Genomic DNA, 22,628 nt, shown 5'->3' with positions numbered 1-22,628 from the left:
AGGATATCATGACCTGGACAATACATCTATTCAAGCTCTACAAAGAATTGAATATTTTCTGTGTTCGGCAGTAAAAGAGGCACAGGAATTAAAGGAACGACAATTTGTGAGCACTGTTTAATAAATGAATTTTGCTGTCAACTGAGGCTGGTAATTAAGCAAGGCTGCGCTGAAAGTTTGACGGCTGGTGGTTGCGCGTGAGCTCACTTTCTTGTGGCTACATTGGACTCATAATGCTGGGTTTGTGCTGCTTTTGCACTGCGCGAATGAGTCATCTGCTTGCGCGACATGCAGTGACCGGCCTCAGTACAGTTAACGTACTGTGGCTGAACTCCAATGCCCGTAGCACGGCCGTATTTCCGGTAGGTTTAGTCCGGCTGGAGTCCGACGACCGCATCTCGGCTGTAATCCGGCGGCCGTACTTCGGCCGTACACGGGTGGCTTTGGAATGGCCGGAGCCCTACGGTTGGAATCTGGCCGTATGACCGTAAGCCGGTCGACTGGCCGACGGACACTGGCCGTTGGACAGCCATGGGAGTACGGCCGTATACGGCCAAAAGGCCCACATTTGGACATGGGCCGAACATGGCTGCCGGAAAACGGCCGGACAGAAAATCACCGGCCAAAGTACACCGGCCTGTTTTAGGCCGAACAGTCCTGTGCTGCCTGGGATGGCCTCACCGTAAACATGACTAACACCAGGAAGTTCGTATACATGGTGATTAACTGCTACGCCCACATTATGATTTTGGGTGAAACTTTGAGTTTTCCAAAATTAACAATAAAGGTTGCCATTTAGCGGCTATATGTTAGGTTATGCATGAAACACCAATAATTGTTACGGGGGCGAGAACTTGTACATTCAAGTGATCGAACATTATTCAAGTATGGTAGCCCACTGTGCTACCAAAACTGTGTTTGAAAACTTACGTTCTGGCGGCCAAACACCGTTGACAATGCTTGTGGCTCTTGTCCGGTTTAATGGAGGGACGTGATGTACTCAGACCGTCCAGAGGTCTAAAACAGGATGACACATGATTACCACACAGGCACGAATGGAAATTATTGGGTGCACGAATGTTACAACTCGGGCAACACAACATTCAGCCAAAATCAATGCCCGCGTACAGCGGCACCGTACACATGGTGAGGTGGCTCGCCGCGAACGCAACGAAGCTTGCGAGGCGCGCACATTCGCTCGCAAACGATTCTCCCTCGCCATTCCCAACACGGCACAAACGACAGCGGTGATTAACGAAGCCGTAAACGCTGCGCAGCACAGTTTAGAGGAGTAGCCGCCCGTGTTCTGATAAACTACGCGTAAGACATGGTTCGCAGTGGTGAACTCTGAAGCTGTTCAATATAGTGCTGCGGAATGGGAAACATTACTGAGTTACTGCGCGCCACTGCGTTACTGAGCGCCAGTGCGTTCAGCGCTCAATGCAAGCACCACAATGTTCTTTCGCACATCGCCTTTCTAAAGACGAGCCCTCTAGGTTCAACCTAGCCAGTTCAGTTAAACAATTCACACACGCGAGCTCCTGTTAACGAATCCTTAAAGCGGCGATGACAGCAACAAACGACATCCAGTGACAAGAAAGGCGGCAAATGTGACGAGACGGCTTACCTGGCAGGAAACGATGCAGAAGAGCGAGCGACGTTCAGGGGCAAGCGCCAAACAAAATTAGCCGTCTTCAGGTGGCAAAGTTGTTCTCAAATACTTCTTCGCGAAGTCAAACACGACATCCACAACCGAAAACGACGAGGGACCCAATTAACCCTAACAACTGCGCTTGTTTAACGGCACGACGGTACACCACAGATCAGTCAGTCAGTCAGTCAGTGAAAACTTTATTACACACCAGTCAAAAAGGGAGCGTTAGGTGCTCCCTCTCCCCATCAGTCGGCCGGTATCCCTTGCGACTTGGCGGCTTCTAGGGCGAAGCCGATGATCTTGGGCTGGGTTTCGGAGGTTCGGCTGAGGAGTAGTGCCTCCCAGGATGCTACGTTTCGGTGCGGTTTATTGTACGAAGGACAAGTCTACACCATGTGGCCGAGGTCCGCTTGACCCTTACATTTCTTACATCTTGGATGGACGACTTTGGGATGCCACTTACTATATAGGACGGGGTTCTGGAAAACTCCCTTCTGTAAACGTCTCCAGTAAATCTCTTCTTTTCTGCTTAGCTGCGGATCCACAGGAGGTAGTATCTTCCTCTCCAGTCTATCATATTGCGTGATTTCACTGTAGTCACTCGGCCCTTCACTCGCCGTCATTTGGGAAGGAGGTTCGGCATGCAAGGCTGAGGCCAACGACTGGACATCAGCAGCGGCGGTGTTGGCGGCGGTCGCCCGGACTGTAAGACCTCGGGCGGTCGCATGTGCTTTCTCATTCCTAATGAGTCCCCGATGAGCTGGTGTCCACACTAACGTTACCTCTTCGGTTGTAAAGTTTTTTACGTTTGCGAGGATACTCCAAGCGGCGCTGGAGATCCTCCCTCGGTCGAAACTTCTGATGGCCGATTTAGAGTCGCTCACTATCGTTCTAATTTCCGGCCGGGTCATTGCTAAGGCAATGGCTACCTCCTCGGCCTCCGTCGCGTCCCTACTCAGTAACGTGCAACACGAGACTGGTACCCCGCTTTCAGTAACCGCTACTGCTGCGTAAGCGGTTTTACTCTGATATGCCGCTGCGTCGGTGTAAAGGACGTCCGTCTGTCCACCGTATCTGGTTTGCAGGGCTTTGGCTCTGCTCTTTCGTCTAGCTTCGTGATACGCGGAATGCATGTTTCTGGATCGACCATACCATGCTGAATACGCCGGTTCTCGTCCGACCACAGATCACAATCGACGCCAGACGGGCCACGGGACGATTCTAGGAGGTAACTGTTACGGCCGCGCCGCCGCACGCCGTACTCAGGGTGTCGGCCATTGGCAGGGGTTTGCGTAAACAAATTAAAACGACAACAATAAATAATTGCCTCTTTTACTGAATATAACAGTAACTTATTATTTTTTGTGTGTAATATAATAAAAAAGCTTAGATTTTTAAAGTTTACAAACACAAAACGAGAACTGAGTTTTTTGGCGCTCCATTTGAACGTTAAAAAAAGCAGCAGATAGTAAGATATCACTGCGCAATGAAATTTGGCAGTGTTCTAGTGTAAGTAATCGTATTATTATTTGGCGTCTGCTTATTTAGCGCCCGATTTTATGCCCCCTCCATCCCCAACTTTTGTTTTCTTTTGATATTTGCCTTGTTCTCCAACGTTGTTTCTGCAGGAGAAACTAGGTGGTTTGTTTATTGCATTTGTACACAATATTTATGGTCGCTAACAATAAGAATGGAATAAAATTGTGATTGCTAGTACGTTATAACTCCACTGAGCGACGAGAATGACTGTTGTCAGAGGGGGCTATGATTGTGCTGGTGGGGCAGGAAGGAACAGGGAATGACGGAATGATGATACAGATGTCACAGTTCAAGGTTGTGCTGTGCTCTGTGCAAGGCTGTAGAAAACAAAAAGTGGGAGGGGGAGTGTTATTCTGTCGATGTCGTAATAAGCAATGGCTGATATTTTTTCCTGTTTCAACATCGGTGCTGCCGCTGCTTTTTATTGAATTTGGCAGCTTTTTTTTGCTTTTGAACATTTTTGACGAGGTTGGGAGGATGGTGCAATGGGATGTCTTTTTAAAATTGTATTGCATGCATGGCTTCAATCAATGAAGACCTGAACACCTTTTCCACACCCTTTCAACACCCTTCCAAAAAAAGGGTGTTGAGGTTGGTCAACACCTTTTTTTTCACGCAAAAAGGGCGTAAAGCTAGGAAAAAGGGTGTTGAGGTTCAAGAAAAAGGGTGTAAGGGCCTCCCAACACCCTTTTTTCAATTATCTTACACCCTTTTTGGCCAAAAGGGTGTAAAAAAGTTTATACCTGTGACACACGGCAACGCTAGATCTCCTTTAAAGTAAACCCCTTTCGCCACGCCTAAAGACATTTTGTGGAAAGGAGTGGCACTCCTGACACACAGTAACCCCCGATCTCCTTTACGTAGTTGCTGTAACTGACACACCAATAAAGTGGCGCCAGCAGTTCTGTGAAAAAAGCATGCACGATAACAAAAATAAAGTGCGGCTAATAGACCTTCTTTATTATTTTAGATAGGAACTGTGCGTTTTATTGTTGTTTAGAAAGAATAAATGGGTAATTTCAAATATTTGTATAAAACAGCAACGTCTGAGTGCTTTTTTTAGCCCATGTTCCGTGCCTAATCTGGCAACAGTAGGCAGATGTTTACAGAAATACATTACAAATGGGCCTGTTTGGTGCAATTTATTTAATTGCAGTTTTAACAATTTATGAAAGTGTTATGAAATCGCATTTGGTCTCACTAAGTTCTGGGAAACATATGATTTGCAAGCGGCTGCTTACGAGGCTGCGCCGCTAGCTGCTCCTTTTCGTGCGGGAAAGGAGATAGGCGAACACCCCTTACGGGAAATGCCCGTTTCGGTGAAGGAGATTCATCTTTGTCGTGTGTCACCGAGGCGAACGCCGTTTCGGTAGCAGTCCTTCTCTGCAAAGGCCTTTTAGGCGCCCGTGTTTCAGGGGTATTAGTGTGTGTTGCTCGCCCTTGTTAATGTTCATACTCATATATATCTGCCCGTTTGTATTGTCAAATTTTTATGACAATGTGTTTTATCGTTTCGTGATATTTCCTAATTTAGTGTGCCGAAATCATTGATTTTGTTAAATGACCTTTATTCTTCATTCTAGTTTTTTCTTTGCTTGTATTTTGTTGTTCTTCTCACGCCTGGATGTGTTTGTGTCGTATTCTGTCTTTTTCTTAAGTGCGCCAGAACAATGGATACAGCTGTACCTAGGCACTAGATAAAGAGATTGATTGAATATTATTATTATTATTATTAATATTAATATTATTATTATCTTTGGCAAAGTATCTTCAAGACGCAGCAATCGTTTACTTGTTTTCAAAAAGATAAATTGTGACACACTTGTTGTAGCGAGACAGGGTATAAGATAAAAGGCGGGGACAAAACACAGGCCATTTTTTGATGCTGCAACTTTTTAGCTTCTGCGATATTTGAACAAGCACAGAAGAAGAAATACTTTTATGGCGTTTTTTGGTCGAATACAATGCAGTTTATTTCGCCTGCCCGTGCAGCTCGGGCAATTCGGTCACGCTTAAATACAGTGTAACTATAAAGTAAGGCAGACGTTTATTTTTCGTAGAGGTTAGCTACACTCGTAGTGAGTCCCTTTTGTGCCGCCCTCCAACGGACATAAATTTGTTCCTGAGCTTACATTGTGTCAGAGGGTGAAAAATACACGGAACCCCGGTTCTGACCACCCATGCCAATCTGAATTACACGATCCTTTCTAAACTAAAACTGTCAGGTTCTAAACCGCATGTCAGCACTGCTACTGATACACTGCGCATAAACAAGGTTTTATTAAAAAAGAAATAGTAAGTTTGAAATCATAAATAAATATCCCTTTTCTAAACAATGTAACTTTCAAAAAGCCCCTGAAAGGCTAGTTCTATACCACCCAATTTTATTGCTGTCCATGCACGTGCTGTGCTTTTTATTACAGGCAACTTAGTGCAGAGTTGATTGTAAGCTTCTGCAAAGCCAGCCTACATTGCTGTAGCAGTAGAACACTTGTAAAAGCCGTCCAGCCGGATGTTGGCTAGCAGTCTTTTCTCCTACCATGTTTATGCGTTGTGGTATGCGAAAACGTCAATCTCGTAGCAGCCGGTTGTTCTAAGCTTTCCATAAAAAACTTTCATTGTTATCTTCAGACAATACTTTAGGAAGACCGAGGGCGCAATCGAATATGATGTTCGTTTGAACTACTCGGAATTTAAACAGGAGAACCTGACCTAAAAGAAGGCCATTCAGAGTACTTCTCAAGCACGCTGAAGCCGTGTGTATTTCAGACAATTTTAAATTGCCTATTCAAGATCAGTTATAGATTTCAGCGCCGCAGTGAGTGTAGTCCTTTAACAGCGAACCACTAAAATGGCTTACAAAACTTAGGTAGTAATTCCAGGTTTATTATCCGCCTCGGAATGGCTCTGCAATGTCCCAACAAATTATTAAATTTTTGCAGTGCTCTGGCCATTCGCATAATATTTTAGTGGCGTAAAACGAATAGGTTACAGTTATCCCACCTGATTATAAGCAATCAATCGATATGTTTGTGGTTGGAATAGATCACTTACCAGAACCATTTATTTCACATATATCCTCTATCCCATCGTTCACACAGCGCTTCCTGCCCTATTGATGTCAGTGGCCACCTCTTGATAATTTTGCAATAGAATGGAAACATCTATATTTATAAAGAGACAGAGCTCCTAGTATATTATAGAACCCAACAGGTTCTGATAACTTGAACTAGCGACTGGCTCTAAAATTCTGTTGACAACTCTTGAATGGGACGCGAACACAAACCCATACCGCTTGCCCTCCATATTACCCTATATCTATTATTTCCCAAACAGTTTATCTTCGAATAAGAAGTTAGGAAAACCACAGAATTATAAAATACACCAACAAAAACATCCAAACGTTTCTGTCCATATCGCCCCTACGTGTGCAGGAGGCGAACCAAGTAATCTCAGCATAGATAATCAACAGCGTAGAAATATCCATTCTTACGTCCTCCTTTTAAAGCACAGCCATAGGGGTGGAATGAGGTCTGTAGGCGGGCTCGAAAGGCGCAGAATAAAGCATGAGGCATCCTTTGTCTATACCCCAAGTTAGACAAACTGAAACCTTTTACGCGCTTATTCCTCCTTACTTTAGATTTATTCATAGTTATTTTCAGTCCAACGGCCATGCTTTCGGATCGCAGTTCCTCAAGCATCGTTTCAATGTGTTCTGCAGTCTCACTCAGCAAGACAATGTCGTCCGCAAACCTCAAATGGCTCAAATATTCTCCGTTTATCCTAAATAACATGTTTTCCCATTACAACTTCCTAAATACAGCCTCCAGACATGATGTCAATAGGTTTCGAGAGATGTTATCTACCTGTCTTACTCCCTTTCAGAACGGAAATTTATCGCTTTGCTCTTGCAGGGTTATCGTGCCCGTGCATCCGTTATATATTTCTAGAAGACTTATGCAGGTTATCTGTATTCCCTGGTCTTTTAGTGATTCTAAAATTGCTGCAGTGAGTACGGAATGGACCGCTTTCGCATAATCTATAAATGTCCACAAAAAGGAGTTTAGTGTACTCTGCGTATTGTTCTATCACTTGGTTGATAATATAATTTCATTAATGGTTCAGTATCCTTTCCTAAACCGAGCCCGCTCCTTGGGTTGACGGGAATCCAGACTCTCAGATATGCGGCAAACTATAACCTCGGCTAACATCTGTGAACAACTAAGAGTAGGCGGGTGGGCGTGAAATTGTTGAGATCACTGGGATCGCCATTCTTATGAATCAGAACAATGTTGGCGTTTTTCCAGGCTATGGGCGCTTTTTGAGTCTTAAAGCATTCAGAAAATAGTACTGGAAACATTGCCAGTACAATATCTCCACCCTCCTTCAAAAGATCTACGGTTATGCCGTCGTCACCTGCAGCCAGCTTTTCCTGTTTTGATGCCTTTGAGGGCCTTTCCACCTTCCTCTTTAGTTACCAGTGGGACATTGTAAGTTGACCTTGTATTCCCAGTGATTTCCTCTGGTCTTAGGTCGCTGCCATACAGCCTGGTGTGCAAACTCCTTCTGCTACCTTAATTGTGTCACAGAAGCTGCGCGTAACGTTTCTCTTTTCATCTCTGAGTGCGTGCACCCTGTCTTCGCCGATGATTAGCTGACTCTTATTTTCTTTTAGGCTTTCCCCTTACTTCCAGCCTTTCCTCGGTCATCGCCATTTTATATGTACGAATGTCTTTTATTTTGTTTCTGTTAACCAGTTTTGACAGCTCACCCAACTCAATCAATCCGCTACAATTGACACTTTCATGTTCTTACGTTTGGCAATTAGTTTATTCGCTTTCTGAGTTAGTTCTCCAGTTTCTTCTGACATGTTGCTTCTCCCACAGCTGCTTATGAGTGCCGATTTTCTGTTGTCATTTAGCCTGTCTACACTGACTTCGTTCGGTTCGTTCAAAAGCGAGAATTTTTGTTGAAGAGTTATTTTAAATTACTACGATCCGGGTATGACTGATTCCATGCGTTTTTTAAAATTTCCACGAGTTTAGTTCTTTGTCTTCTGAGGATCAGCCTTAGCTTACCATCCTGTGATCGCTGCTCCGAATCTTACTAGGCCTTGCACGATACCCAGGTTGTCACTTGGAATGACGTCATTTCATTTTTGGTCGCACCATCAGGACTTTTCTGTGTCCATTTCCTACTCTGTAGAAGAATGTGGTCCTTACTCTGGGTTATTTCTCTCTGAAACTCCCACCAGTGTATCTCCTGGACAGTTGCGATTGCCCATTCCAAAGTTTCCCACTGACCTTGCTCCCATTTATTTCTTACCGACCTTTGCGTTAAAGCCTCCCATCACAATCGTGAACTGTGTTGTTGCCTTCTACATTGCTGACTCGACGTCCTCTTGGAACCTATTTATGGCTTCGTCATCATAGCTGGCTGTTGGCGTATAGGCATGTACTATCTTTAACCTGTATCGATTGTTTATATTGACCCCAAAAGCCGCGACTCTCTCGCGCATGCTGAAAACTCCTCCATGTTTTCTGCTATTTCTTTGTAGAATAAAAATACCCCGCCATGTTCTTCCTTCTCTTGAGGTCCCCGCAGGGGCACCTTGAGTAATCTTAGTGACGGTATTGGGGACACCGCGGACCCCGAGCCCCGTACTCACGCTGTGATATACCGTGGCTATGAGTTGCAATGTGAAAGGCAGAAACCACAAACAGTGGCTGTCGGAGCGCAGGTCAAGCTCCGGAGGATGGGCTCCCTGTATGTTTACCAGGCAAGGAGCTCTGGGACCTCTCTCCGTATAAGGGTAACCCAAGCGAACAAAGTACCCCCGTAGCTTGCTTCTATGCATGCTGAATGGGTGTCTAAATTTCCCAAACCCAGAGCTTGAAATGGGGCTAGTTGGTTTTTTACTCGGAACATTGCTGGTGCTAGGCGGGACAAGGGCGACGGATTACACACAAATGAAGCGCACAATTGTGCGCTTCATTTAGCCTCATTTAGCTTCATTTAGCTTAGCCTCGCCATCCATAGCCGCTACCGTGCCTCGCCCACCGGCTTCGTCGACGTATCAGATCTAGGCTATTCACCCCCTCAAGAAATAGAGAGAATTGGAGACATCGACTGGGCAGACATGTCCGACCCGAGATGATGGTGGTTCACCAAACTAACTGGTCTTAAAGGGCGTCGAGCAAGCGGCCACCACGCAGGAGCTCAACCGGCGCCATGTCAAGTACTCCCCATCAAAGAAAGGCAAGAACGCGCAAAAGCGAAAATTTCAGGATATTCTTCTTACAATATTACTGCGAAAAGTAATGTTGCACTATTTTATTGGTGATAAACGTAGAAAAGGCTAAGCTCGTGCATTGGTAGGCTCAACTTCGTGCCGTGCACTATGTTACTTCATGAGATTTTACGACTGCCTATATAGAAAAAATTGTTACTTAAAATTTTCGATAACAACAGAGCCTTGTCAATGACGGAGCCTGGGTGTTAATTTAGTTGCGGTGTTTGAATGTGAGCTTAGCTACACTTGGGATATGACTCAATTGGTTAAACATATTCGCCATCATCCTAGAAAACACGGTTTGTGTCAGGTTTTTCTTGCTCAGCGCCGATTGTTGAATTCACGCACGACTTGGCTCTAGCAATAGATAAGCTTAAAGTAGTTGGTTGTATTTTTTGGACTGCAAAACAGCATTTGGCGGTGTTCCATATCACCTTCTGGTTAGTACATTGCGGTCCATAAACTGAATGAATCGGTTATTGCATTGTTATTCCTATTGGCCTCATATCTTTGCTCAAAATGTTCTCAAACAACTCTGTAGTTTACAGGACTATAGCGAATGAACGTGATTCCGAATACCTGCAGAATGATACGAATTTAATAACATCCTGGTGTGCTGATTCAGAAAAGTCGTTGAATGTAAAAAGTGTGGTAACGTCACCTTTACAAGAAAAACTTGATCCCAATTGGATACGTATACCGTAAATTACGCTGCTTTAGGAACGGCCGGGGAATATAAATCACTAAAAATTCATTTAAGGAGCGCTTAGAGGTGAAATAGGCACGTTCACAACATAAAAGTTACGGCTGCACGGGTTTTTGGCATTCTGACACAAAATTTCAGCGAAGCTCCATCTAACTGAAAAGAACAATCGCATTTGACTCATGTGCGCTCAATGTTGGAGTACGCATGTGTTTTCTCGGATCCGATACGCTCGAAAACATATAGAATATGTCAGTGCGATTCGTATTAGGTAATTGGCACTGTCACCTTAGCATCAGGGAAAGGAAAAGTAAACTTCAATGGTTAGACCTGAAAGATCACAGACGAAACCTCAAGTTGAAATTTTTTCGTAATATCTATCATTCGAAAACTCGAATAGAAGGGGAGAAGTATATCCAAGCGCAATTCTACGTATCCCAAAGGGGAACCGCTAGCTTAAAGCAAATAATAACTTTCCTTTAAAGGTGACGCATTGCTCGAATAAGTTTGTCTTAGATCTATACGAGAGTGTAATTGTCTTCCGCGTATGATTGTATCCACTGTTTATAATAACGATTTTCACGACACTTCCAGGTACCGGTCGAGGTAACGGTACCTGGAAAGGGTGAAACGATGGTGAGATGAAACGGGAATACACACATACATACATACATACATACATACATACGTACGTACGTACGTACATACATACATACATACATACATACATACATACATACATACATACATACATACATACAGTTTATTTCATCTTCATGACAAACAGATACAAGTACCAGCCTGCGTAAGCAACCTCTGCTTTTATGCGGGGCAGGGCAGTCGGTTCGAGAAAAAAAGAAGATAATAAAGGCACAATACATTCTGCTTTACATTCTAGACAATGTAAAGTGAAGACCTTGCCAGAACGGATAATGGAACATTGGATCACAGAACATTGGCCCCGGAATTGCTTTGTTGGCCGGCGCCATAAAGAAAAGTCCGAAGCCCCTGGACGCATGCCGGAAAACGGGGCAGAGGAAGGGCGCCGTTGTCTTGTCAGGTCGCGGCTAATCGCGTATCGTCTGGTCTTGGCAAATCAATGGCTGGGGACAGGGGGCTGGGGAACGGGCGCGTCCATGGCTCACCGGGGCTAGGACGGCCGAGGTGATGCGGTACCTTAGAGGTGATCTCTACTGGAGCAGAGACGGGGTGAAGCTTGGGAACCAGTGTGGGAATCAAGACCCCACCCTCCATCGATGTTACGTGGTGGCAGGAATAACAAAGCCAGCGAAAATTACTGGAGATACGATCTATTTATGAATTGACGGAATCTATTTACTATACGGCCACGAGAGCTCGAGCTGAGACCGCGCCACCCAGTGCTATATCGTCGTCGGCAAGGGTCCAATGGAGCCATGTGCCAGCGTCCACCTCTGCCTTCCGTAACACTATGAAAAGGCTACTCCAACCTTTGCTTGGCTTTGGCTTGGCAAATTGCTTTCAGGACAGTTAAAAACTACAAAGGCCTGTAAATACGCTAGTTGCTCACTAGCTGGAAAGTCGCAATTGGTCCCGACGTGGAATTCAAATTTGTTTGAATTTTCTAGTTATGCCAAGCCTGCAGAAGCACACAGTGATAATAGTCAAAACTGTAGTTTTGCAAACAAGGTGAAGGCTCGTTGGCAGCAAATATAATTTGCAGCGTAACTTGCGTTGAATATCAAAAATAACTCACATTTCAAGCGAAAAAATACAATACTGTAGCGACTACCGGTACTTATTTAGCGCCAATAAAGCTACCTACAGCATCTATTTACCAACCGTTTAGTTTTAAAGGTCCCCATTTAATTCGTTACCTCGTAAACCTATTGAAGCAACTCTAGTTGTAATACACAAATCCTTCAACCATGTGAACAAGGTTTTGCCCAAAGTTTTTCTTGTTTTCGAGAATATATTGTTGGCCTGGCTAGGCAGCAGGCACGGTACTTGGCTTCTCAACCCTTAGAATATTTCAACACACAAAAGCACGCCGTACACAAATGCCCTTCCCTGATCTCAAGTTCATGCAAATGCGCACACGTTTTCAGCTATAATTGGCAAGGTTAATTTGAATTTCAACTGTCGCGTTCCTAATATTTTGCTGACAGCACCAATCCTTCAATGAGCTACACAAAAGAAAGGGGATTTTTTTTCGCTGCAAAGGCCTTGGGTTGGTCGTGACGAATCCCCTTGCCTGCTGCTCGCAAGACAGAACCGAGAGTTTTACGAAAAAAGGAGGTAGAGCTGACAAAAACTTCTACATCAATAAAAAAACGACCAGCTGTTGAGTGGCGTTGGGCACTATGTTTTGCACATTTCTTCGAATGCTTATAATAGGCCTACAATATCGCCGATGTAATGGTCAGCCAGAACCGACGCTGGTGGACAATTCAATAGGTGAATAAAGGATGACGTATTCTCGCTCCACTTTGTTTTTAGGGTCGTGTAACATTGACGTGAACTTGCTTTTAAAGCCATGTTACGCGCAGAATATTTAACTAGGATTGGATTGGTCGGCGACATAACAGCAGCTGTTAATTTAGAACCATCAGCGTGCTCCAGCATTTGGCTCTTTACTTATCTCACAGTATGACGAATTACGCCACTTTGATGATTATTGCCACTCTTGCTGTAGTCATGTGAGTACCTTCTTTAGATATTTGGCAATGAAGACAGCAAACGGGGGATGTGCACTAACTGCTAAATCATATAGCCCTGCACTTTCAGGGTGCCTATGTGACATGAAAAGTCGGCATTATTTGTTCGCATCTGTTCACGCTGTTCTGTTATTACAAAGAGTATGGGAGTTGCCCCAGCGCCATTTTGGGATTTCGAATACGTTGGGCGTGCGGCAGATAGCGTGTTTAAATTTCGTATTTATGGCAGGAAGGCGCGTTTGCAAGATTTGTTCAAGTAAATTATGTCCCCCGAAATTCTCTGCCATGGAAAGATCTTATAAATTGTTACGATTTGTACAATTGTACGACAAGGAAAGTTGCTTTTATTAGATATATGCCGAAATGAACAATTTGGGGAAAAAAGAAAAACTCGTGGTTTGGAGAAGCTTCAACATATCCTTGGGTAAATACTGGGCTTAGTTTAGAGCAATCTCCTTATTTTACATAGATCTTATGCATCTTCTTTCTCTGGAGGGCCATATCGCAAAAAACGCTGTCAGCAAGAATTTTACATATAAGAAATATACATTTTTCCTCACAAAAAGCAGTCATTGCAACCGAAGTATAACGTGCTCGCTCCAAGATGTATTTACGAATGCGTGCAAATTGCGTTAGTGGGTACAAAAGCACACTACAGAAAACACTTTTCCATAACTAGTACTCCGAGAAACTGGCAGTCTTTCTCCTTGTCAGCAGGAAAGCCTGAAAATGTTGCATAGGACATTTACGTTTTCGTTTCAGAATGCGAGATGCAGAGCCATTATTTTGTCATACTTGGAAGGAAGGCTTCCTAGAGGTGCTGCGGAATTCAGGAAATACCATTCCAAAGCGGTTGCGATGAGCCTTCAGAGCCGCACTAGCAGCAAGAGTGGAGATGGGCACGGCCCTTTCAATAAGCCACTAAGGAAACTGGATTTTTTCAAGTAAATTTTTCTAACGTGCGCAAAGCTTTTTTTTTTCATGGATTGCTGCATTTTTACCCGACATCACCCGAGGCCACAAATTTCATCAACCGTTGATTTGCGACCCCCCTTCTACGGCGGAAATGTTCAGTTAAACGCTGTGAAAATTTGCTCACTGCTCTTAAAACACTTTAAAGCATATCGAACCATTGATGTTCACAAAAATGGGGTGGAAGAACATGCTTAGAAAATTTTACACAAAAGGCATTGGACATTAAAAATAAATAACACGCAGGATTGCCACTGCTCGAACTCAAGCCGCTAGGATAGGGACCAGTTCACCTCACATACACAAAGCTCCAAGGGCGCACTGCGTTGTAAAGCTTTCCAAAAGGATTTTAGTGTTTAAAGTGGAGGACTAGCTTCTCCTAGGTGGTTTCACTTCAATATCGTGCAGGAACCTGAATCGCGCCACAGGGCAAAAACAACACCCTGTAAAGTATTATGTGTTCCCGCACCTAAATTTCGGCTGAAAGAAGAGAGGAAAATCTATTTCAAGGGCTGTGCCTGCCGTTTCCTAGTGTTAGAGACTATTTGATGGCAACAAAATTTGCGAATGACGTGTAGTCGCAAACACTTGTTCTCCCGCATCTTTAGATATTCAGAAGTTGGCTTAGATCCTTTTTTTGGAGCCGCGTGCTTAAAGCGTCATGAAGTAGTTTCCATAAAACTCTACCATGGTTGTGACGCTTACGTTCCATGCATACGAACACAAGCTCTAACATGCACGCAATCTTCTCCCCCAAATTTATAGACGGTACACGGCAGTGTGTTTAGGAACTCGTGAACACCTCCAGCCCCTTCATCAACAACTGTGGGGTCTAACCTATGCACAAAGATTGCTGTTGCTTTAGAATTCTACCAAAACGGCGTTTCTCGTACGCTGCTGGCACAGCGGGAAAAGGTGCTTTGCGGTTCAAACGACTTAGCGGGCATATTTTTCGTGGGAAACCTACATAAACTTAAACTTCTTTTTTTTTTAAATTGCGTTTGAAAAATCACGCCTGCTTGTCGGTCACGACCACCAGCATGTGTCCGACGTAAAAACATGCGTTCGTATCGCGTAGTGGCGTCAAGGATTACATTTTATTGCATTTTACGACTTTACCTGAGGTCTGCCCAACGTTCTTCTATGAGACTGTTATTACCTCTTGCATTATGATCGCACCACAAGGGTATGTTATCCTGGGGCAGTATGGTATAGAAGCGTCCCACTTTTTTCTCCTAAGAAAAAAAGAATGTACAGAAGGAAAAGCAACATTGCCTGTGTTCAAAAACTAAACCAGGCATGTATAATGAATGTACCTCTACTGAAAAACAAATGTTTTTATGGGATTAGTGCTGTGTTTTCGCACAGCTTTTTAAGAGATAATGTTTAGCGTCCTCCGCCTTTGCTCTAAAAAGAACTGGCGGTGCAAAGAGAATGAATCTAGAGGGTACTATGCCCGTTTTCCAACGTTCCCCTCTGCGACAGCCAGCGGGTCATGTAAGAGAAAACTAATTAGTACCGAGAGGCTTGCTTGATTCGGCACGAAGATGCGGCAGTGATCAGTGACGAAGGTCTCTCCAATGTGACAGAAATTAACGTACAGGTGGCAATCTGTGATCTCCATAACAATCACACATTCCGGTTACAACAGCAAAATACTTTCGACATGCATAAACTTTTGAAATGTAGTACCAAGTATCCCAACAACACACTGCACATAAACATCTCGTTCTACAAAACACATGGTACCGGAACCACAAAAATCACACATCTCGTTTTCAAATGAAAATCCGACGGAGCGCTTATACGCTCTGTAAATGTAAGCACTCATCAAAGAAGTTACAATAAGAAATCTTTTAACAATATACACCTACGTTTTTGTGCTGCAGGCGCCACACCTAAATTTAAAACCTACCAACTTCCACCGATGGTACTTCATTGAAAAAAGCGAATAAAACGTATAAACTCACTGCATGAGGTTAGCACCCATTGTACTGCAATGATCTATAGCTTTCACCAACATGCGCCTTGAAAGAAATTTAAAGTCAGTAGATGTGAAAATTCTGTTTCGTGGGCTCATAACAGTATGTCCAGTACACACCCTTCCATACAGACATTCCTTGAGTTCATAAGCTGAAACACTAATTGAAGTATTGTCCAAACAGCTTATATGGGAATGGAAGTTTATTGCTCCTGATCAACCTGGATGTTCATAACATGTCAGTGTCATGGACGAACAATAAAAGCAAATGATCCCATAAAGAAAAATACGAAAATATGGATTCCTAATCTACTGCTTGTAGCGCCGAGGAAAGAAATTGCTTAATCTTGGAGCGAGATATTTTAGAGAAAGGCCCACCTGGGCATCATTGTCTGATGTGCGACAAACTCTTTGTAAATCCGTAAGCCTCTACTGCTGAAGTTTTAACGGATATTAACATCCGGTTTAGTAACGGTAGAGACGCACACGGAGACGTTCATAAGAGGAGACAGTGCATGTGCAGTCATGCTCCTCATTCAGAACACCCGTCGGAGATTTCACCCTTGTCAATGCCTTGAACCAAATTTGAGCAGCAACGCGTTCTATTTGAAAACAAGCCCTAAGTTAATTCACTTAGATCCTTGGCTGAGAAATTATCGTGAATACTCTGCAAAAGGTGAGAGTGAAGGATGTATGCGCCTCGCCACTGAAAATGAATCTGCGCAATACAGAGGCAGTGTGGTGACGATGATGGTAGTGGTGGAGCTGAAGTTCTATTTGACGTGACCAAACATTTGCGCTAGAAAGTGGGAGAAGCCCCCGGCCAAAGTTTCTGCGGCGGCTACTGTCTTGCGTGCCTGGATAACCAACGGTCACTGGTCCCCTGGGTCAGAGCTCATCAGCGCGGCCTTTCACTCCTCAAGGTTTGAGCTGCAAATAAAAAAGCTGTTAGTAAACCATGTTGGAATCAGAGCTCTACTGATAATGCTGTAGGAAACGGGGTTAAATATTGTCTTCACTGCTTTGATCACTTGAAGTCTCATTGCGATGACAGGCAGTATAAGGGGAATGACCTTCAAAAAAGTTTTTTTTGTACTTTGGAGGCACCCCGTAAATAAAGGTAATGGATGTTCGGGGGCATAAAAACTAATGATCACGTGTGTGTCGATAGACGGCTTATTATAGGCAACAGGAACGCATTCAGTAGCAGCGATAATTACAGTCATAGTGTTTACAATAACCACGTCAATTTCCGTCGTGTAACCCGGATACCTACCCCAGCACTGCAGTACAGAGTAGATTGAGGGACTATAGTAGAAAGCAAAGTTTCAGTCTATTCGTAACATGCCTAGTTTCTGCCTACGAAGATACAAAACTTTGCGGAGAAAACTGGGCTAAGTGTAGAAATAGTTTCATGATTTGGAGTAGTTTGGAAAACAGCCAGTATATCTGTATTTTAATGTGGATTATAATCTTTCTAATCATTAGAATTGTTTGACTTACCATTGTTATGATTATGATCACTTTTTATATTGTATCTTCAGGTCAGGCGTGGACCCAGTCGAAAAAAATTATTTTCCACTACAATGTTCTGGAAAAGTAAGTGTTCGCAAATTATAAAGTATTCGTTCCCCGCTCTCTGTATTTGGTGTTTCGAATTAACCTTGTTGGGGCATTTACCCGTATTTCAATCTATCTATGACCTGGGTCGAATCGGCCTCTCTGAACACGGAAACGCTACTTAACAAAACGGGCCGGGGAGGGTAATATTACAGAACGCAACCATAAATACTTTCGAATGTGAAGGCGGCTTTATACTGCACGCTAACAGAGAAAAGCACAAGTTACAACACAATTCGATGGTTATGGTAGAAAGGTTGGTTATGTAGAAAGGTTATGTAGAAAGGATGGCACCTCCCCTCTTACCTACCAGATGAGTATCTTGATGCTATTCAAAGCCCTATCTCTTAATCTGCTGAATGCCTCTTTAAAAGTTATGAAAGTGAAGGGTTATAATGAGCTCCAATACTAGTTCCTTTCAGTTCAGTGAGGTGAACAGTTTTTTTTTGCGCTCTGTGAGATAATATAGCTAGAATTGTCTCCCAAGTTGCAGCATATTCTGGAAAGGAGAAAGTTGCTAGTTACAAACACGAAATAATGACGACTACGGCCCGTAGGTATTAGCGCGGTGATAACTGTTTGCAGCTTAGAACCCCTAATTGCCCAATTTTTCTTCTCTCCTTACGGACTAGCGCACGAGTCGTAATTCGCTCAACGGAAAAAATGGTGTTTCTTGCTAATACTCTGTGACACTCTGCTGCATTACTCAGCAGACATTACTGGAACTCCGGGAAGCCCCATCATCTGGTAAAAGTGCTCCACGTGTTTAAAAAACGTTTTCCCTGATACACGCATACACCGATTTTTACGCAAAGTAATACGATCAACGCATACGAGTAACATTTTTAATCTCCCTAAGCAAACGTAGGGATGTGGATTACTGTCTGTATGTACGTACTTGCTACCTCGCATGCCTAAAATGCTACCTCAGGTGAAAAAAATACCACGAATAGGAAAACAATAAAGGAGAAATGACAAGAGTTCAGGTATGAAGAATTGGCTGTTTGGCGTAAAGTAAGGTGAAATGGCGAACTACGTACAAGAAAAAGTTTGATTTTGGGTCGAGCAAAAGCTACAACACGCGAGTAACTACACGTGAGTAGTAACTACACGGGAGTAGGAGGAGGAGAAAACCTTATTCCAGCAAGTGGTCAGAGAAGCGCGAGTGCCGCATGTACAGCACTAATACTGCAGTCACGCATGGAACATTCCTAAAAACTTTTCAAGAAAACCTGACAGAGTTAGGAAGTTTAGAGCCGAACAGTAGTGTCATGTTGCAAATAGGCATCAAAATACAGAACTAATATATATTGAGAGAGGAAAGCGGGAAAGCAGGCCTAATGCAGGGCGGTGTTTATTCCGGCGGTCGTTACTAAGCAGCTAGCCGAACCAACGAACTCCGATGATGATTAGGTTCGCGCGAGCCCAGCGATACGATGATGACACCAAACGATGCGTGGGCGAGACGATGCTGATGACAGTGTGCTTGGACACAATAGAGAGAGCGACCACTCAAGCAATCAATGTGAAGGCAGTGCTCACAATATATATATATATATATGTGTGTGTGTGTGTGTGTGTGTTCTCAATAGCTGTAGTAAAAACCAGTTATTTTTTTTAATTATTGAATGTATTAGAGTTCAGAGATAATTTTGATGTCAGTCTTTATATTATGTGCAATATATTACCCACTGGGACTATGTTGTCAAAAAACCATGAAATATGATGTCATAGACGTGTTTCAGCACACACCCTTGGATACGTTTCCTAATGAAAAAGATGTTCTTTTTGTCAGACGTGCGATTTTTTAACAGTGTATAAATTAAAAGGCTGAGCCCACGTGGGTGCCCTGTTCAGTGGTGCTATGCACTTCAGATGTCAATTGCCCTCTCAGACTCTGTCTCCGTGTCTCCAACCGTTGCTAATTGCACATCTTACACAGAGTGACTGTGTACATCTTTGCACCACTGACTGTAGTTTGCAGTTCATGTTCATAGGTGTTGACTTACACATTGTATGAATCGCATCCCCCCTACGTAAAGTCCTTCGGGGCCTTTAGGATATTCAAAGTTGAATAAATAATAAAATCAAACCGAACATATATTACACCACAGCTTCGATATGCATCACACACTTTGCAGCTTTTCACAATAAGTAAGTTACACGAATTTGCAATCAATGCAAACTGTGCAAGCCGTTTCACAAAACCCCAGTACTCAGACATAGTCAATTCTACGTCAGTAAAACGGCTCATAAACATCATAGCACTCGCTGCCCGCTGCATCATCGCTTCTTTGTGCCGTCTGAACACTTTTGCTAACCCGTCCAAGCCAAGACACGCTTCATGAACGCCACCACCAAGCGCTTCTATCCATCTGAACCACAGTCACCGAATCACTAAGATCAAGTTGCACATTTTATCGATGAACAGTTCTTGCTTCGCGCAATAACCATAAGCGATCGCTACCCAATGTATTAGGTTCACGCAATACCCAAAAATATTTGGCAAATAACTCCTGAGGTTATCATAAGCCATCAGCCATCCTGCCAAACTATTGGGGAATTCACTGAGGAAATTCCGCCATTACTATATTTCGTGGTTATTCGTGATTGCCGCAGTTTTTTTTACTATTCCTACCTCTTGCTATATTCATTGTGTCTGTTTTTGTTTGTTGTTGTTGTTTATACTATTTTCCTTGTCTAGGTTGGCGCAAGGCAACCGTAACCTACTACCCGAGGGTCTTCAGGAAAGAAAAAAATGAAATGAATTGACTATTAATTATAAAAAGTTTCTACATTGTCATTGACTTTGGAATGAAACAATAGCACTCTGATTGCTAAGCGAGCACGCTGCACCGACGGGACTACCGGATGACCGGGAACACACGATATTTACGCCCACCAAGGGACAACACGTAGAAGATGTAAGATAATGCAAGAATTCACAGTCAGGGACCAGAGGCAGGGGATTCAAACACCTATACCCAGCGGCACCACACTAGCATGACGACAAATAAAACCTTGAGAGCCAAACACCGAATGATTTGGGGAGGGAGAAACGTTAGGATGCTTAAGCTCTTACACGGAAGACTTCTTGTCCTGAAATTAGGAGTTCTCTGGGGCTGCCGCTGCTTTTATTTTCTGGGAGGGCGCGCCACTCGGTTTATCCCAGAACAAATAAGCCTTGTTGCGCCGCACAGCACTCGTGAGGCCAAGTAATGATCCCCATTTCGGGCAGCAATGGCACCACTCTCGGCTCCGCCATTCTTTCGTTACGCTAGCCAGCATGAAGGTCTTCGGTGAACCAAGCGCGAATGTAAACGTTAGGGTCAAAATTTGTCACATTTTTACAACCTATTCATGTGACATTTACGACAAGAACGAAACCTACGTACACTGAAAAAAAAAATACGCCGGTGATGATGTGTGTACAATCTAAAGTGTGAAGCTTCAGTTTCCGCCGACTGCAACTCCTGTGTGGGGTCCCCCAATTTTTTACAAAAGTTTGTTTGGTGAAGTACGCTGCCATATCCCCAGTGTGAGGGTACCACGCTTAAACGCCTCATATAATGACACAGCGTCTTCGAGCCTATGTCGAGTATCTGCATGCTTCAAATGCAGGCAGAATTTAAAAATAATTGCAATGGAGATCTAAAATGGGTTTCACTCTTTATATACCTTCTTCAAGACGCCAGGATATTTAAGAATGCCGTGAAAAATGTCCCTAGCAACGGTTTAAAGTGTATTGCATCCAGTTACTGCATTTCCTGGCAGTACGTACTTCTCCTTTTTGTACCAATAACAACCATTATATTCCCTAGTTCAAACATATTGGAAATATTTAAACGTTCACAAACATTTCAAGGCCCTTTGCAGCTCTGCTGAAAGAAGCTACCATTTTACAGAGATTTTTTTTGCCGAAAAGAATCATGCGCCAATTCTCGGCCACAGGTAGAGCATTGGCAATTCTGGTTTGTTTGAAACGCTATCTTAGTTTTCATATTCCAGATTTGTGACATTGCTCATGTATTGTTATATGATAAAATCCTTTTGCTACGCATTGCACAGTTTTATTAGATGTAGAAGTTGCAGAAGATGTAGAAGATGTAGATGTAGATGTAGCACTTAATAATCGGAGCCCTGTGCCCTACCAAAGTTAAGCGCGAAATAATAAAATTGTAAGCGATGCGGTTCTATCAGAAGGCATTGAGGGTATTTTTATTGGAGAAGAAAAGGCGCTACTACAATATACCTAGGTAATGAAATATAATTCGCGCAGTAACCGCTTTTATATCATTCAGGCTCTCACCTTGACGGGTGAAAAAGCAATGAAAATACGCCCGAAAACCGATTTCTTCTCAACATTGTTTCGGTAAATGTTTACTTCAGGGTTTGAAGTTTTTTAGTGCAGTTCACGTGTGACCATGGCAGAGCAAGTTAAAACAAAGTTTGTTTTACCTAACTATTGGAATAAGTGCGCATATGGAAACATGAGTTTTCAAGTTGGTGCACGCTTTCCGCGATGCTCCTAACATGATTGTGTCTGATATATTATGCGCACATTTTTCCTCCAGTGTCTGGGGGACCATTTACCAGGATCATCGCCCCGGTGTGGGCCAAGACCAATGTGTGATTGCATTGGCAAGGTGTGTGCCAGTTACGGCGGCTATTCTGGACGTCGCCGCTGACGACGTACGCTGAGTGACCACGCGAATCATAGCAAGGAATCTCTGGCTGTCAGCGTTGCAAGCAAAATCAATCAATTCAATGAAGTGTAGTGGAAATTTGAAACCAGTGCATAAAATTGCGTTGTTTTGTCAATAAATCTGGTAGTGTTCTTTTTGTGTCGTCTGGTAGATATAATTCCTGTTATTACGTGCGTTTTTTCCCCTAGATATGTACCGTTCTCACTATGTGCCCGATAAGATCAACCAGGATTGACATTTCTGAACCACCGGAAAAAGCATGTCGGATAATTATGTTTGAAAACACCGAAAGACTAGTGTGCCTCGCAACTATACAGATAATGTTTATGTAAATAGGCCACACAGGCGATACACACAATGTCCAATTTCACAAGAGAGTGTGCGACAAAGAGAAAACATTAGACTGGGTAGTGACACTCAGGTCGGTTTTGTAGGCAGTGACATCCATGCATCGGCGACTTCCTC

At 43.4% G+C, this 22,628-nt stretch overlaps 1 long non-coding RNA gene across 1 annotated transcript; it reads left to right on the top strand.

The window, feature by feature from the left end:
* The first annotated feature begins 12,538 nt into the window (after positions 1-12,538).
* LOC144166101 (uncharacterized) lies at positions 12,539-22,280 on the top strand. Its single transcript, XR_013321572.1, has 3 exons — positions 12,539-12,866; positions 17,382-17,436; positions 22,032-22,280. It is a non-coding gene; the product is annotated as an uncharacterized LOC144166101 (long non-coding RNA).
* The last annotated feature ends 348 nt before the right edge of the window (positions 22,281-22,628 follow it).

Source organism: Haemaphysalis longicornis, unplaced genomic scaffold (genome assembly GCF_048455015.1).
Source record: "Haemaphysalis longicornis isolate Haplotype H1 unplaced genomic scaffold, Haemaphysalis longicornis Haplotype H1 scaffold_16, whole genome shotgun sequence".
Lineage (NCBI taxonomy): Eukaryota > Metazoa > Arthropoda > Arachnida > Ixodida > Ixodidae > Haemaphysalis > Haemaphysalis longicornis.
Note: the sequence above shows the minus strand (reverse complement) of the source record. Positions and strands in the feature narration are given on the sequence as shown.